This window comes from Carassius carassius, chromosome 45, assembly GCF_963082965.1.
Source record: "Carassius carassius chromosome 45, fCarCar2.1, whole genome shotgun sequence".
Lineage (NCBI taxonomy): Eukaryota > Metazoa > Chordata > Actinopteri > Cypriniformes > Cyprinidae > Carassius > Carassius carassius.
Window position 1 is genome coordinate 1,473,901 of NC_081799.1, and position 10,000 is coordinate 1,483,900.

At 39.4% G+C, this 10,000-nt stretch overlaps 10 non-coding genes and 2 pseudogenes across 10 annotated transcripts; all 12 read right to left on the reverse strand.

The window, feature by feature from the left end:
• Positions 1–5,820: 5,820 nt before the first annotated feature.
• On the reverse strand, positions 5,821–5,939 carry LOC132128683 (5S ribosomal RNA). The gene has a single exon (XR_009428256.1). It is a non-coding gene; the product is annotated as a 5S ribosomal RNA (ribosomal RNA).
• A 234-nt stretch (positions 5,940–6,173) lies between these two features.
• LOC132128684 (5S ribosomal RNA) lies at positions 6,174–6,292 on the reverse strand. The gene has a single exon (XR_009428257.1). It is a non-coding gene; the product is annotated as a 5S ribosomal RNA (ribosomal RNA).
• A 234-nt stretch (positions 6,293–6,526) lies between these two features.
• On the reverse strand, positions 6,527–6,645 carry LOC132128685 (5S ribosomal RNA). The gene has a single exon (XR_009428258.1). It is a non-coding gene; the product is annotated as a 5S ribosomal RNA (ribosomal RNA).
• Positions 6,646–6,878: 233 nt separating this feature from the next.
• Positions 6,879–6,987, reverse strand: LOC132128267 (5S ribosomal RNA; annotated as a pseudogene).
• Positions 6,988–7,216: 229 nt separating this feature from the next.
• Positions 7,217–7,335, reverse strand: LOC132128686 (5S ribosomal RNA). Its single transcript, XR_009428259.1, has one exon. It is a non-coding gene; the product is annotated as a 5S ribosomal RNA (ribosomal RNA).
• A 231-nt stretch (positions 7,336–7,566) lies between these two features.
• On the reverse strand, positions 7,567–7,685 carry LOC132128687 (5S ribosomal RNA). Its single transcript, XR_009428260.1, has one exon. It is a non-coding gene; the product is annotated as a 5S ribosomal RNA (ribosomal RNA).
• A 235-nt stretch (positions 7,686–7,920) lies between these two features.
• On the reverse strand, positions 7,921–8,039 carry LOC132128688 (5S ribosomal RNA). The gene has a single exon (XR_009428261.1). It is a non-coding gene; the product is annotated as a 5S ribosomal RNA (ribosomal RNA).
• Positions 8,040–8,271: 232 nt separating this feature from the next.
• On the reverse strand, positions 8,272–8,380 carry LOC132128269 (5S ribosomal RNA; annotated as a pseudogene).
• A 229-nt stretch (positions 8,381–8,609) lies between these two features.
• On the reverse strand, positions 8,610–8,728 carry LOC132128689 (5S ribosomal RNA). The gene has a single exon (XR_009428262.1). It is a non-coding gene; the product is annotated as a 5S ribosomal RNA (ribosomal RNA).
• Positions 8,729–8,958: 230 nt separating this feature from the next.
• LOC132128690 (5S ribosomal RNA) lies at positions 8,959–9,077 on the reverse strand. The gene has a single exon (XR_009428263.1). It is a non-coding gene; the product is annotated as a 5S ribosomal RNA (ribosomal RNA).
• A 230-nt stretch (positions 9,078–9,307) lies between these two features.
• Positions 9,308–9,426, reverse strand: LOC132128143 (5S ribosomal RNA). Its single transcript, XR_009427854.1, has one exon. It is a non-coding gene; the product is annotated as a 5S ribosomal RNA (ribosomal RNA).
• Positions 9,427–9,659: 233 nt separating this feature from the next.
• LOC132128691 (5S ribosomal RNA) lies at positions 9,660–9,778 on the reverse strand. The gene has a single exon (XR_009428264.1). It is a non-coding gene; the product is annotated as a 5S ribosomal RNA (ribosomal RNA).
• Between the last annotated feature and the right edge of the window lie 222 nt (positions 9,779–10,000).

Below are 10,000 nucleotides of genomic sequence, written 5' to 3' on the forward strand. Positions count from 1 at the left end.
GCGGTCTCCCATCCAAGTACTAACCAGGCCCAAACCTGCTTAGCTTCCGAGATCAGACGAGATCGGGCATTTTTTTTTTTTTTTTTTTTTTTTTTTTTATCAAAAGGTACATAAAAATAATAATAACATAACTCATATTTCCAACATTACACTTTCAATTGTATTACATGTTAATTCAATTTAACATATACAGCATCAATTTTGAATTTTAATCACATTACTTCACTCAAACCAAAACTAATTACCTAACTATAACATAACCTTGTCTTTTCAAAATTTTAAACTTAACCCTTCGGTTGTACTTATAAATCCATTTTCTTCTACAAATGCTTTTTCAAATTCTTCTTTGCTTAGGTATTTCCACATAATATACACACTCTTTCTAACAATACTCTTGAACATTCCAATCACATCTACTTTCTTTCTCTCAAAGTATGCCATATTCCTCCTCACCCATATTGCATATCTTGCATTACTCAAAATCAAATTCCAAAAATTCACATTTCTATCTTTATAATTTGTACATTCTCCAAATAAAAACAATTTTTTCCATTCATCCTCTGCAAACTCCTTTCCTATTCCATCTTTTATCAGTTTTTTCATTTTTGCATGAAACTCCTCAAGTTCTTTGCACTCAAAGAAGATGTGCATCAAGGTTTCAGCCTCTGTCTCACATACATCACATTCTCTACTCACATTTTTGTTCATTTGATGAATTACCACCTTTGTATAAATTCTGTTGTGTCGTAGCTTAAAGTCCAAATTCTCACAGTCCAGTCCATTGTATTTGACATTTAAGTTTCTCCATATTGTCTTTACCTTCATATCAGGAAAGAGTCTTGGCCATACCGCCTCTGATGCAGGCACTTTGATTTCCTTTCTGACCATCATTTGGTATATAGTTTTCACATTTATCTCCATCAAAAACTTTTTTCTCCCATTTTCCACAATATACATTTCAGGCATTCCCCAATCTCCCACTTTAACTGTTTCTCTTTCAATCCCTTCTACCCACTTTTTAGGCAGGCTTGTTTTAATGTTTTCAAACTCACCATCCACTTTTGCTTTGTCAATTGTATCATCCCACCCCACCACACAATCATATATTGCCCTATTTGGTAAGAAACCCTTTACATATTCATAGGCCAAGTCCTTTACTTTCCTTACCCCCGCTCTCATGAACAGCCTGTTGTAGAGCATTTTCCCTCCCCTCCTTATTCTTGGGTTCATAAAAATTGGCTGATTGTGTATTTGATTTATGTTTTCACATTCATAGTTTACATTTATCACAAATTCAGCCCATGCAGTAAACACTTCTTGATAAAACAACGGCAACTTTTCAATCATTGGCTTTTTTAAAACCATAAACACTCCCTCTTCACCACATCCACCACTTTCATTTAAATATTTTCTCATATACCCCTTCCAACCATATTCTGCTTTACCACATAAATATTTTTTGACTGTCTTAACTCTTATTGCCTTCCTTTTCACATCTAAATCTACCAAATTTAACCCCCCCTCACTATAATCTGCTATTAATGTTTTTGCTGATATTTTTGCTCTTTTCCCACCCCATACAAAATTATTCACAGCCTCTTTTATTCCATTTAACACCCAGTCTGGTAAATCAATTGCTCCCAACACATAATTACATTTAGATAACAATAAAGAATTAACCACCACAACTTTCCCTCTTAGTCTTAATTCCCTTAGTCTCCAATACTGTAACACTTGCTTGATTTTGTTTAGCACCCCTGACCATGTTGCATCCCTTGCCTCTTTTGCATTCTCTCCTACGTTTACCCCTAAAATTTTTATAAAGTCTTTCGTTATTCTGAATGGAATATCTGACCCTTCAACCCTTACTCCTCCTATACTCATTATTTCAGATTTATCAACATTTATTTTTGCACCTGACGCTTCCCCATATTTTTCTATCTGTTTTCTTATTTTATTTATACTCTCTATATCCCTAACTGTAAAAGTTGTATCATCTGCATATTGGTGTATTACACTAAATCCCCCCTTTGGTATTTGAATACCTTTAATTTCCTTATCTTTTTTTATTAGTGTCGCCAGCGGCTCGGCTGTTATTGAATATAATATTGCAGACAACGGACAACCTTGCCGTACTGACCTCTCTAAAGGGAAGGGGTCAGTTAACATCCCATTAACTTTAACACAACTTTTAGCATTTCCATATATTATTTTTATCCACTTTTGCATCCTCTCTCCAAACCCAAATCTCCCCATTGTCTGTTCTATAAAGCTGTGTTCCACCCTGTCAAATGCCTTATTTAAGTCTATAGATAAAACCAATCCCCCTTTCCCATCTTTCCCCATCCCTTCTACTACGTCTCTTATTGTGCAAATTGTGTCTGTAATGTCTCTACCATTTATGCTATAGGCTTGGCTTAATGATACTATTGATCCTACTACCTCTTTTATCTTATTTGCCAGCACTTTTGTCAATATTTTATAATCTGTGTTTAGAAGACTCAATGGTCTATAATTCCCTAGCTTAAGTGGACTTCCTTTATTTTTATATAGTATTGTAATTACTCCTAACCCCATAGACTCTGGCATTTCCCCTCTCTCTTCCATACTCCTATAAACCTTCAACAATATTGGTGATACAATCTCTTCAAAGGTCTTATAAAACTCATGCGTTAAGCCATCTGAGCCTGGGCTTTTGTTCTTTTTTGTCTGTTTTATTGCTTCTTTTATTTCTTCGATAGTTATATCACTCTCACATATATTTTTCTCGTTTTCACTTAACCTTTTACTCACAGTATTTAAAACTTCATCCACACACTCCCGTTTTACCCCTTCTTTCTTAAATAGCTTTTTATAAAATATTTCTACTTCTCTTATTATCCCCACATAATCAGTAATCTTCTCATCTTTTTCATTTTCCAGCTCTGTTATATGCTTTTTCCTCTGTTTTTTCTTTTCTAAGTTTAGAAAGAACTTCGTGCTTCGTTCTCCCTCTAATGCATACTGTGCTCTACTCCTTATTATTGCACCCTTACTTTTTTCTTTTTCATACTCTTCTATTTCTGCTTTTATTTGCATAAAGCGTTCTTTGTCTTGCTCAGGATTACCTTCTATTTTTTCTGCTTCCCTCTTCAATTCATTTTGCATATCCTCAATTTTACTCCTTCTCATAAAATCCCTTTGTTTTGCATATCTAATACTTCTTTTTTTAATTGTCCCTTTCATTTTTTCCCACCACTCACATACATTTTCATCAAATAACACATTTTGCATTTCATAATCTATACATTTTTTTATATTTTCTTTGTATGTCTCTTCTTTTAGCAAGTCTGCATTCAAACACCACATTCCTCCCCCCCTCTCCACCTCGTTTACATCCATCTTAACCATCATCATAGCATGGTCACTTATTCCCACAAACTTATATTTCACATTTTTTACATATTTTAACATTTCCCTTTTGGTTAAACATAAATCTATTCTGCTCTGTTTTAAAACACCCATCACCAATTGTCTTCTAGAGAAGTCTTTTTTGTAGGGATTTCCTTCCCTCCATACATCAACTATATCGTCATCTTGCATCCATTCAGTTAGATATTTCCTGGATGCATCTGATTTAAAGTTTGCGCTACTTGATGCATCCAGTCTCGTGCACCATACGTTGAAATCCCCAACTATAATAAAGTTGCCTTTACATAACGGCTTAATTTCTTTAAAGATTTCTTTTCTTTCGTTTTCAATATTAGGTGCATAAATGTTTATCAGCCTGAAACATTCATTTTGGAACACAAATTCAGTCACTAACAGTCTTCCATTACCATCCTTGTATACTTGCTTCACATTATTCAATATATCTCCTTTTATAAGAGTTGCCACGCCGCAGGATTTTGCGTTCCCATGATTCACAAAAATTTCCCCTTCCCACCTCTTCCTTATGTTGTCCATTATATCATCAGACCAATGTGTTTCTTGCAAACAGAATATTTCAGCTTTTAACAATCCCTTCACCTTCTCAAACTTATTTACATCTCTTAATCCATTGCTATTCAAACAGGCAATGTTCATAAAGCCCCACATAGCAAGTATTGTCGTTTTTAACAGAATCATCCTCATTTTGTTAATTCCAGACACTTACTTTCTGTCGTGTGCTCCTCTATTTGTTTCTTCTTTCTTTTCTTCTGCACCCTTTCCCTTTTGCTTGTGTCCATGTCCTCGTCCTCAATTGTCACCGGATTTTCTGGCACCTCTCTCTTCCCTCCAGCTCTCTCCGCCTGCAACATTTCTTCTTGCCTTTTCGCATTGTCACCCTCCTGACTCTTGCCATCAGCTTTCATTCCCTCCCCTTCTCTGTCTTCACACTCCAAGACGTTCCTTTCCATCTTTTTTCCAGGTTCCGCTTCCTTCTCTTCCTTTTTTTTCTCTCTCTCTCTCCATCTCCTCCCTGAAGCATCCTCCTCTTGATCACTCACATCCACAATCGCTCTCCACTCCGTTGTTCTTTCTTCCCAACTCCATACATCACTTCTCTCTTCTTGTCCAGTCATTTCACCTACCTCTCCTTCGATCTCCACCTCCTCATCCACTTCATACTGATTCGAATCCTTCCCATTGCTGTTTCTCTCACCTATCTCTGCTGGGGTTTCACACACACATAATCCAGGTCGCATATTGCACATATTGCAGTTCTCTTCCTTGCACTCTCTCGCGTAATGGCCTTGCTTTTGACATTTAAAACATCTGAAGCTTGGACAGTCTCTTACAATATGGCCTGGCTGAATGCACAGGCGACAGACTTTCACTTGCCTATCATGTATTACTCTGAAGTGCTCAGTCCCTCCTAATGTCTCAAACTTTGTTGAATACGGCAGTGATTTTACCACCTCATTGAACTTTACCTTTAAAAATCTTGTTCCATCAGCGATATCCGTCCCCGGCCACATTCTCCTTCTAACACTTGAGGCCGCTTTAACTCCCCATTCTGACAGCTTTCTTAGTATCTCTTCATCCTGTATGTACATTGGTAACCCAAGGAACGAGACCACCATCTCCATACAGTCTACCTCTTTCGCCATCACCCGACTATTCTTTATCTTAAGCCCGTCCAACAATTTCTTCTTTCCTTTGTCCTCCTCCATTGTCAACTCATATTCTTTCGGTGTTTTGAATCTACATCCGATCACCACTCCACATTCTTCTCTTACTTTCTTCAGTATCTCCATCATTGTTAGTCTATCTTCTCCTTCTATTTCCACCAGCACTGTGAGCCTCTTTTCATAATGCCTTTTTCTTTGGCCCAGCTCTCCGTCCATTTCTCTTGTGTTCCTTTTCTCCTGGCCTTTTGCATTCTCCATTTGTTACACCGTGTTATGTCCTTCTCAGTACAGAAAGTATTTATCCCCAAACAGCAAATGCTGTTTGGGGATTAAATGACTTAAACGCAAACCAGTTCCCCTTTTTTAAAACGGTTGTTTTTAACATCAAGGCTTCAGTTTCCAATTTTCAAATCTCCACACTTGTTGTTTGATATCCCCTGCAAGCTGTACCACTTCCTGCTTCCACTAGGGCGTGCTCAGGCTGGTATGGCCGTAAGCGAAAACTGCTGCAAAGAGAGGGCTATTTAAAGATCAGCCACTCTCATCTCCAGTACATTATATAAGTAGGGAAGAAAACCCAAAAGCTTACAGCACCTGGAATTATTCCCAGGCAGTCTACCATCCAAGTAGTAACCAGTACCAAACATGCTAAGATTCGGAGATCGGGCATTGAGTCTTTTTTTTTTTTTTGCAAGATTATTATATAATTAGTGAAACATTTCCAAAAAGCTTACAGCACCTGGTATTCCCAGGCGGTCTCCCATCCAAGTACTAACCAGGCCCAAACCTGCTTAGCTTCCGAGATCAGACGAGATCGGGCATAGCCAGGTTGGTATGGCCGTAAGCGAAAACTGCTGCAAAGAGAGGGCTATTTAAAGATCAGCCACTCTAATCTCCAGTACATTATATAAGTAGGGAAGAAACCCCAAAAGCTTACAGCACCTGGAATTATTCCCAGGCAGTCTACCATCCAAGTAGTAACCAGTACCAAACATGCTAAGATTCGGAGATCGGTCATTGACTCTTTTTTTTTTTTTTTTTTTGCAAGATTATTATATAATTAGTGAAACATTTCCAAAAAGCTTACAGCACCTGGTATTCCCAGGCGGTCTCCCATCCAAGTACTAACCAGGCCCAAACCTGCTTAGCTTCCGAGATCAGACGAGATCGGGCATAGCCAGGTTGGTATGGCCGTAAGCGAAAACTGCTGCAAAGAGAGGGCTATTTAAAGATCAGCCACTCTAATCTCCAGTACATTATATAAGTAGGGAAGAAACCCCAAAAGCTTACAGCACCTGGAATTATTCCCAGGCAGTCTACCATCCAAGTAGTAACCAGTACCAAACATGCTAAGATTCGGAGATCGGTCATTGACTCTTTTTTTTTTTTTTTTTTTGCAAGATTATTATATAATTAGTGAAACATTTCCAAAAAGCTTACAGCACCTGGTATTCCCAGGCGGTCTCCCATCCAAGTACTAACCAGGCCCAAACCTGCTTAGCTTCCGAGATCAGACGAGATCGGGCATAGCCAGGTTGGTATGGCCGTAAGCGAAAACTGCTGCAAAGAGAGGGCTATTTAAAGATCAGCCACTCTAATCTCCAGTACATTATATAAGTAGGGAAGAAAACCCAAAAGCTTACAGCACCTGGAATTATTCCCAGGCAGTCTACCATCCAAGTAGTAACCAGTACCAAACATGCTAAGATTCGGAGATCGGGCATTGACTCTTTTTTTTTTTTTTTTTTGCAAGATTATTATATAATTAGTGAAACATTTCCAAAAAGCTTACAGCACCTGGTATTCCCAGGCGGTCTCCCATCCAAGTACTAACCAGGCCCAAACCTGCTTAGCTTCCGAGATCAGGCATAGCCAGGTTGGTATGGCCGTAAGCGAAAACTGCTGCAAAGAGAGGGCTATTTAAAGATCAGCCACTCTAATCTCCAGTACATTATATAAGTAGGGAAGAAAACCCAAAAGCTTACAGCACCTGGAATTATTCCCAGGCAGTCTACCATCCAAGTAGTAACCAGTACCAAACATGCTAAGATTCGGAGATCGGGCATTGAGTCTTTTTTTTTTTTTTGCAAGATTATTATATAATTAGTGAAACATTTCCAAAAAGCTTACAGCACCTGGTATTCCCAGGCGGTCTCCCATCCAAGTACTAACCAGGCCCAAACCTGCTTAGCTTCCGAGATCAGACGAGATCGGGCATAGCCAGGTTGGTATGGCCGTAAGCGAAAACTGCTGCAAAGAGAGGGCTATTTAAAGATCAGCCACTCTAATCTCCAGTACATTATATAAGTAGGGAAGAAACCCCAAAAGCTTACAGCACCTGGAATTATTCCCAGGCAGTCTACCATCCAAGTAGTAACCAGTACCAAACATGCTAAGATTCGGAGATCGGGCATTGACTCTTTTTTTTTTTTTTTTGCAAGATTATTATATAATTAGTGAAACATTTCCAAAAAGCTTACAGCACCTGGTATTCCCAGGCGGTCTCCCATCCAAGTACTAACCAGGCCCAAACCTGCTTAGCTTCCGAGATCAGACGAGATCGGGCATAGCCAGGTTGGTATGGCCGTAAGCGAAAACTGCTGCAAAGAGAGGGCTATTTAAAGATCAGCCACTCTAATCTCCAGTACATTATATAAGTAGGGAAGAAACCCCAAAAGCTTACAGCACCTGGAATTATTCCCAGGCAGTCTACCATCCAAGTAGTAACCAGTACCAAACATGCTAAGATTCGGAGATCGGTCATTGACTCTTTTTTTTTTTTTTTTTTTTGCAAGATTATTATATAATTAGTGAAATATTTCCAAAAAGCTTACAGCACCTGGTATTCCCAGGCGGTCTCCCATCCAAGTACTAACCAGGCCCAAACCTGCTTAGCTTCCGAGATCAGACGAGATCGGGCATAGCCAGGTTGGTATGGCCGTAAGCGAAAACTGCTGCAAAGAGAGGGCTATTTAAAGATCAGCCACTCTAATCTCCAGTACATTATATAAGTAGGGAAGAAAACCCAAAAGCTTACAGCACCTGGAATTATTCCCAGGCAGTCTACCATCCAAGTAGTAACCAGTACCAAACATGCTAAGATTCGGAGATCGGGCATTGACTCTTTTTTTTTTTTTTTTTGCAAGATTATTATATAATTAGTGAAACATTTCCAAAAAGCTTACAGCACCTGGTATTCCCAGGCGGTCTCCCATCCAAGTACTAACCAGGCCCAAACCTGCTTAGCTTCCGAGATCAGGCATAGCCAGGTTGGTATGGCCGTAAGCGAAAACTGCTGCAAAGAGAGGGCTATTTAAAGATCAGCCACTCTAATCTCCAGTACATTATATAAGTAGGGAAGAAAACCTAAAAGCTTACAGCACCTGGAATTATTCCCAGGCAGTCTACCATCCAAGTAGTAACCAGTACCAAACATGCTAAGATTCGGAGATCGGGCATTGAGTCTTTTTTTTTTTTTTGCAAGATTATTATATAATTAGTGAAACATTTCCAAAAAGCTTACAGCACCTGGTATTCCCAGGCGGTCTCCCATCCAAGTACTAACCAGGCCCAAACCTGCTTAGCTTCCGAGATCAGACGAGATCGGGCATAGCCAGGTTGGTATGGCCGTAAGCGAAAACTGCTGCAAAGAGAGGGCTATTTAAAGATCAGCCACTCTAATCTCCAGTACATTATATAAGTAGGGAAGAAAACCCAAAAGCTTACAGCACCTGGAATTATTCCCAGGCAGTCTACCATCCAAGTAGTAACCAGTACCAAACATGCTAAGATTCGGAGATCGGGCATTGACTCTTTTTTTTTTTTTTTGCAAGATTATTATATAATTAGTGAAACATTTCCAAAAAGCTTACAGCACCTGGTATTCCCAGGCGGTCTCCCATCCAAGTACTAACCAGGCCCAAACCTGCTTAGCTTCCGAGATCAGACGAGATCGGGCATAGCCAGGTTGGTATGGCCGTAAGCGAAAACTGCTGCAAAGAGAGGGCTATTTAAAGATCAGCCACTCTAATCTCCAGTACATTATATAAGTAGGGAAGAAAACCCAAAAGCTTACAGCACCTGGAATTATTCCCAGGCAGTCTACCATCCAAGTAGTAACCAGTACCAAACATGCTAAGATTCGGAGATCGGGCATTGACTCTTTTTTTTTTTTTTTGCAAAATTATTATATAATTAGTAAAACATTTCCAAAAAGCTTACAGCACCTGGTATTCCCAGGCGGTCTCCCATCCAAGTACTAACCAGGCCCAAACCTGCTTAGCTTCCGAGAACAGACGAGATCTGGCATAGCCAGGTTGGTATGGCCGTAAGCGAAAACTGCTGCAAAGAGAGGGCTATTTAAAGATCAGCCACTCTAATCTCCAGTACATTATATAAGTAGGGAAGAAAACCCAAAAGCTTACAGCACCTGGAATTATTCCCAGGCAGTCTACCATCCAAGTAGTAACCAGTACCAAACATGCTAAGATTCGGAGATCGGGCATTGACTCTTTTTTTTTTTTTTTTTTGCAAGATTATTATATAATTAGTGAAACATTTCCAAAAAGCTTACAGCACCTGGTATTCCCAGGCGGTCTCCCATCCAAGTACTAACCAGGCCCAAACCTGCTTAGCTTCCGAGATCAGACGAGATCGGGCATAGCCAGGTTGGTATGGCCGTAAGCGAAAACTGCTGCAAAGAGAGGGCTATTTAAAGATCAGCCACTCTAATCTCCAGTACATTATATAAGTAGGGAAGAAAACCTAAAAGCTTACAGCACCTGGAATTATTCCCAGGCAGTCTACCATCCAAGTAGTAACCAGTACCAAACATGCTAAGATTCGGAGATCGGGCATTGAGTCTTTTTTTTTTTTTTGCAAGATTATTATATAATTAGTGAAACATT